At 44.5% G+C, this 6433-nt stretch overlaps 1 pseudogene; it reads right to left on the bottom strand.

Moving 5' to 3' along the window:
- Positions 1 to 1786: 1786 nt before the first annotated feature.
- On the bottom strand, positions 1787 to 2873 carry LOC127030916 (olfactory receptor 10A7-like; annotated as a pseudogene).
- Positions 2874 to 6433: the final 3560 nt, after the last annotated feature.

The following is a 6433-nucleotide window of genomic DNA, read 5'->3' on the forward strand; positions in this document are numbered from 1 at the left end:
CTTCCCTTCAGACAGGGGGGGAATTAAAGAGGAACTCTCACACATCACAGGGTAGAGGTCCAACTACTGGACTAAGAGTCACAAGGGCATTCCTCTTCCCCTCACCCTGGCTTCTTGCAAGAAACATGTGGCAGCTTTGTGGATCACAGCAGTGAGTAAAATTGGGACACAGGCACTGCTGGGCATCAGTCACAGAGTTGATTTCAGTGGGAGTTAGATGCCTAAATATCTGACATGACCAGTGTCCAAACCCAGAGGCTGTTGCTTTGCTAAGTGGCCTCTGACCGATGCTGTGTCTGAGTCCAGAGAGCTGTTCTCAGGCAGCTCCCCTTGTTGGTGGTGAATAAGCCCCCACCCCATCGGATAGTCCCCATTACATGGCCCTTCCTTTCAGACCGGATGCTGGATTCGATCATGCTTTCCCCAGCATGGCACTGAGTGAGTGGCTCATGGCCTCTGAACACCCCTTCTCTATCCAGATCTCTGTCTATGTGATTCCTTCGCTGTTCCCTGTCTATGCTGCTTCCTGGCAGGCTCTGTGCAGGACTCTTTGAGAAAGGGCTTTTAAAGTGTGTGTCTCTTGGACCATGATGAGGTGGAGAGATGATTGGACTAATAATTAAAAAAACACAGGAGCAGTGGGGCTAGATCCACCGCGTTCTATGTGGCTGCTCAAAGCAGCTTGCAGTAGATTCGTTCTCATACTTATTCACTCTCTCTCTGGCCCAATGATTCTCATTATTCAGGCACAGTGGAGCAGCATCAACAGGAAAGACTGAGGGCAGGTCTACACTAGAAGCACTACATCTGCAGAGCTGCGCCACTGTAGTGCATCTGGTGAAGGCGCGCTATGCCAATGGGCGAGCACTCTCCTGTTGACATAATGTACTCCATGTCCGCAAGAGGCGGAAGCTATGGGGGTCTCCAACATCCCAGGTGAGTGCTCTAACCAGTGGGCTGCCAGTCATGATGAGTGGCAGTTAGTTGACTAAAAGTCCATTTGTGAATCTACTCTGGGGTTTCTTAGACCATATTTGCAGCCCAGTAAAGGAAAAGGATGCTTTGAATTCAGACTATTGAGTAGTCCTTGAAAAAGAAAGTGTAGTCTAAACCTTACACTTACCTAATCCAGGGAAAGAACTGTGCCATGTGAGTTATGCACCAGATAAAAACAACTCATATTCTGGACTTTACATACTGACTATTAGCAATGAGTCACCTAAAAATGAATGTCAGCCCAAGGAGTGTCCACAGAATATTTCAAATGATTAAATGTGAAAAACCTGATCTGCTCAAGGATACAGCTGGTAAAAAAATTGGAAAAAATTGTTCCCATAGAAAAAATTAACTTTTGTTCCAAACTAGATCTTGTAAAAAATTATCCAGACTTTAAGGGAAAGAAATATATATTCAGTAAACAACATAAATTGATTGATCAATAGATAGATTAGATAGATACCTTGACAGAAATGGCTCTTGAAATTTATCATTTACCAAAATCATAACTTCATTAAATATATACATATATATACACATACACAGGTGTTTAGTAAATTAAAAAAAACAGTAACCAACTTTATCATGATTTCTATATAATTTTTTTTTAAAAAATTGAATTTAAAAATATTAAAAAGTGGCTCTGATTTCAACCCTCCAAATAGTAATAACCTCAAAAGAAGGAGACTTTTTCAGTAAACTGGGGCTTTTTTTTTTTTTTTTCTTCATTTCAGACCAAAATTCGCCCATGGAGAATTCATAAACCAAGACATTACGTTTATTGATTAAATCATTCTGAGGAACTGCTTTTCTTTCCCCTGGCGTGAGTTAATAGTCCATCAAGATGGGCAACCCAGATTGCTATGCTTGGATCCAGATTCTCTCCATTTTGATTTATCTTACACAAATTAGCTTGGATGGCCTGAATTCTTCTGAAATCCATAAATTTACCGAGAGTTTTCCTCAGGGCCTCCTTGACCTCTTTGTTTCTTAGGCTGTAAATGAGGGGATTGACCAAGGGGGTCAGGACTGTGTAAAGGAGAGAGAACACTTTGTTCAGGTCTCTCAGTGTATCATTTTTTGGCAACATGTACACAATAGTGATGGTCCAATAGAAAATGGTTATCACAATGACGTGAGAGGAGCAGATGGAGAAGGCCTTTTGCCTCCCAGTGGTGGAAGGGATTTGCAGGATGGCAACAATTATACAGACATAGGATGTTACAGTGAGTAGAAATGGGGGCAGGGTGAATATAAAGGACAGCGTGGAAGCCAAAAGTTCCACAAGGTGAGTGTCACTGCAGGAGATGTTCAGCAGCGGGTTGAAATCGCAAAAAAAAATGACCAATTTCATTGGGGCCACAGAAAGTTAATTGTAAAATCATTCCAGTTACTATGGAACTAGCCAGTAACCCGCTCACCCAAGACCCAGCTGCTAGCTGGAGGCAGAACCTGCCATGCATAATTATTGTATAATGGAGGGGTTTACATATTGCTAAATAACGATCGTAAGACATGGCTGCTAGAAGATAACATTCTGTAGCTGCTAAGAAGCCAAAGATATTATATTGTATGACACATGCATAGAAAGAAATGGTTCTGTCCCCAGTCAGGAGACTGGCCAGCACCCTGGGCAGAATGGTGGAAGTGGAGCAGGTCTCCAAGCAGGACAAGTTCCCCAGAAATAAGTACATGGGGATGTGTAGGTGCTGATCAACCACAACCAGCACCAGGATGAGGATGTTCCCAGCCATGGTCATAATGTAGATCACCAGAAACAGCAGGAAGAGAAGGGTCTGAAGCTCCGGGGTATTGCTGAATCCCAGGAGGATGAATTCTGTGACAGACGTTTGATTTCCTCCTTCTGCATCTACCATGGGTTTTGTCTAGGGGAAAACCAAACAAACTCTGAAGATCATTTGGAAAGCAAGAAGTTAAATGCTCATATTTTGACCTCACTCTATTCCACACATGTGTCCTTCTGGGTACTTTTAAAAGGCTGTCTGGAAAAGATCAAATCTTCAAATTGAATTTGATATTTCTGGAGACTGTGTTGAGCTCTATTTCATATGAAATTGCAGTCACAGAACAATGCACGATACCCTAAATCTGACAGCAATACAGAAATTCTTGGCGTGAGGGGAAAACAACAACAATAAGTATAAAGCTTTCATCTCCACCATCTTTTGATAGTTGCTTTGGGACACTTGCTCTCACATTTTCCCCTTATTCATTACAAGGTTGCTCTGTCATAGACAGGCACATTTCGGTGAATGCTACCAAATAGTATCTGTATTAAAACCTTTTTCCTAATGGTCTAAGCTTGGCTTCACCCTTCCCTTACCATTGGTGCAGATATGGACACCCTAAAAAATTCTTTGTGACTAGGATCTACGGATCGACAGACATACACACCATTGCAAATGACACTTTAAAAACAGTGCTATGTCATTGGTATTCAAGGCCCAATTCACAACTGCCTTGTAGATAAGACTGGTTGAAATGTTTTCATCAAAACTGATTTTCAGTAGAAAATTGGGTTTTGGTGGAAATGAAATGTATTTATTTATTTATTTGTTTATTTTTGGCAAACACTGCTTGTGGAAAACTCTTATTTTTCTCAAAATATTCCAGATATATTTGGCCAAAAAATAGAAGCTGTACTTTTTTCCTCACACCTCTCTCATCCTCAATGGGGCAAGGCCTCCATGATACCCATCTCCCCTTCACTGGAGAATTGTGGGAGATGGAGTCCAGCTGGGGATCCCAGCCCATAGAGGAGAATGGGGACTTGAGGAACAAATGGCACATCACATTTTTGCCCTACATCTTTTGATTTTCAGTAATTTTTTTCATTAAATTCCCCCTGAACAAAACATAATGTTGGGAGGAGCACTACTTCTGCCTTGTATGGTCATTTGCACCTATGCAAAGCGAGTGCCACGGGGCGTGAGACACTTTTCACACTCATTTTGTTCTGGGGCACATACACTGGCTCCAGGCAGGAAAGATTCATCCCCATAGTATTCTACATATTATTATTTTTCTGGAACATACCAGGGACAATCTTGAGTAATGGTCCAGGCACTGCTGTGCTCCTTGTAAGTATAGCCTACATCCGTGATTTTCAATCTTTTTTTCATTTGCAGATCCCCAGAAAATTTTCAGTGGAGGTGTGGATCCCCAACGGTCTGTGGAACACACGTTGAAAACCACTGATCTAGACAAATATACTATTATGGGTGCACAATTGGCTGGGAAGACATAGTCAGAGAGTAGTTATCAATTGCTCATAATTGAGCTGGAAGGGTATATCCTGCAGGGATCTCTCTTGGGTCTAGTTCTATTGAATATCTTCATAAATGATGTGGATAATGCAATAGGAAGTACACTTATAATGGGTGGGGCCCAGGAGCGCCACCAGCTTTTTTGGAGCTCAAGGAGTGGAAAGTCCTGTTCCTGAAATGGTTCCCCCAACAGAGGTGGCAGAAGGTCCCACCCCCAAAATACTGACGATGACCGAGGTGGCAGAAAAGTCATCCACTGCGGTCGCTGCCCCGCAAATATTAGCTCCCTAAGTGACCTTCTAGGTTGCCTAATGGGTTGTGCCGGCCCTGGTGGGGCCAGAAATGAGGAGTTCAGATTGCGGGAGGAAGCTCTGGGATGATGCAGAAGGGTGGGGTGTGTGGAGGGGTGGGGATGAGGGCTCTGCCTGGGGGTGCAGGCTCCAGTGTGGGGCTGGGGATGAGGGATTTGGTGTGTAGGAGGTGCTCCGGGTGGGGAATGAGGGGCTCAGAGGGTGGGAGAGGGATCAGGGCTGACACAAGGGTTTGGAGCATGGGAGAGGGTTGAGGGCTCTGGCTGGGGGTGGGGATGGAGTTGAGGATGATGGGTCTGGGATGCAGGAGAGTGCTCCGGGCTGTGCTGAGGGGTTCAGAAGGCAGCAGGGAGATCATGTCTGGGGCAAGTGGTTGGGGTGTGTGGGGAGAGCCTCAGAGGTGCAGGCTCTGGGCAGAGCTTACATCAAGTGGCTCCTGGAATCTGTGGCATATCCTCCCTCCAGCTCCTAGGTGAAGACATGGCAAGGCAAGCCTCACACCCCACTGCTCAACGGGAGCTTGAGGGCCAAATTAAAACAGCCAGTGGGCCACATGTGCCCCACCCCTGGTCTAGATAATACTTAGCCCTGCCTCTGTGCAGGACACTAGACTAGATGACCTACTGAGGTTCCTTCCAGTCCTACTTTTCTATGATTCTATGACTGTGGGAAAACATCCCCCTGAATGGTGAGACAAAGGACCTGAATCCTGAGTCCCTTCTTGCTGCCGCCCTAGGTGAACAAGGAATAGTGAAGGTTCTTGAGGCAACTGCTTCTTCTATATCAGCAGCATATGGCCACCTCCCACATCCCTCTCCAACCACTCCAGAGACCCATACTACAAGGTCACCTATCTCTCTGCTCTCCAGGGTCTGCCAGTCACACCCAACTCTGCACCTCCTTTGTTCCCTTTGCCCACTAGCCCCTTCACACTTTCTCCCGTGCTGCCCCCCAATAGCAGGAACATATGTCTTATCTCTATGCCCCATCTCAACAATAAATTGCTAATTAATAAGAAAGAAAGAAAGAAAGAAAGAAAACTAGAAGCTTATTGAACAAGCAACCATGACAGCCTAATTCTGTGCATTCTGTTCCCAGTCCATCTATCCACATTGCCTGTTATTTTCTCCCCTAACATCCTGCCTTGTCATGATTAGCTGAGTCAAAAAGATCTTTGTTACTAGGAGAAATATCATCATGTACCAGGGCTTGTCGACTCTATAGATGTCGACAGCTGTGCCACTGTAGCACTGCAATGTGGATATTCGCTGAAGTGATGGAAGAGGTATTTCCATCACCATCATTATTTCTACCCCACGAGAGGCGATAGCTAGACTGATGGAAGAATTCTCCCATTGAGCTAGCAGTGTCTATACTGGGGTTTAGGCCAGCTTAACTATGTCTCTCAGCAATGTGAATTTTTCACACACTTGAGTAACGTAGCTAGGTCAGCCTAAGTTTTATGTGTCAACCAGCCTCAGTTCTCTAATAAAATCAAGAGAGTGTCTCACCTGCCTTGAGAACAAAGGATTGTTTCTTTGGTAGCTCATCAGGCTTCTAAGAGTATGAACCAAAGAACATATCTAGGGACATGAGCCCATATGAGTGATCGCACAGAAGTCAGAAAACTACTACAGAATCCCCATGGAATTATGTGCCTTGAACACTAACCTCAGTAGGTGGGGATCAATGAAGCTTAAAATAAGCAACCAATCTTTCAATGCCCTTGTGAGCAATCGTTGCTCTAGTAATTAGTCCCAGAGTTCTCCCTCCTGCATCCGCAAAGATTAGTCCATCAGATCTTTCACAGAGTTTTGCTGTAAATGTGGCCTCCTGAAG

Source organism: Gopherus flavomarginatus, chromosome 11, assembly GCF_025201925.1.
Source record: "Gopherus flavomarginatus isolate rGopFla2 chromosome 11, rGopFla2.mat.asm, whole genome shotgun sequence".
NCBI classification, from domain to species: domain Eukaryota; kingdom Metazoa; phylum Chordata; order Testudines; family Testudinidae; genus Gopherus; species Gopherus flavomarginatus.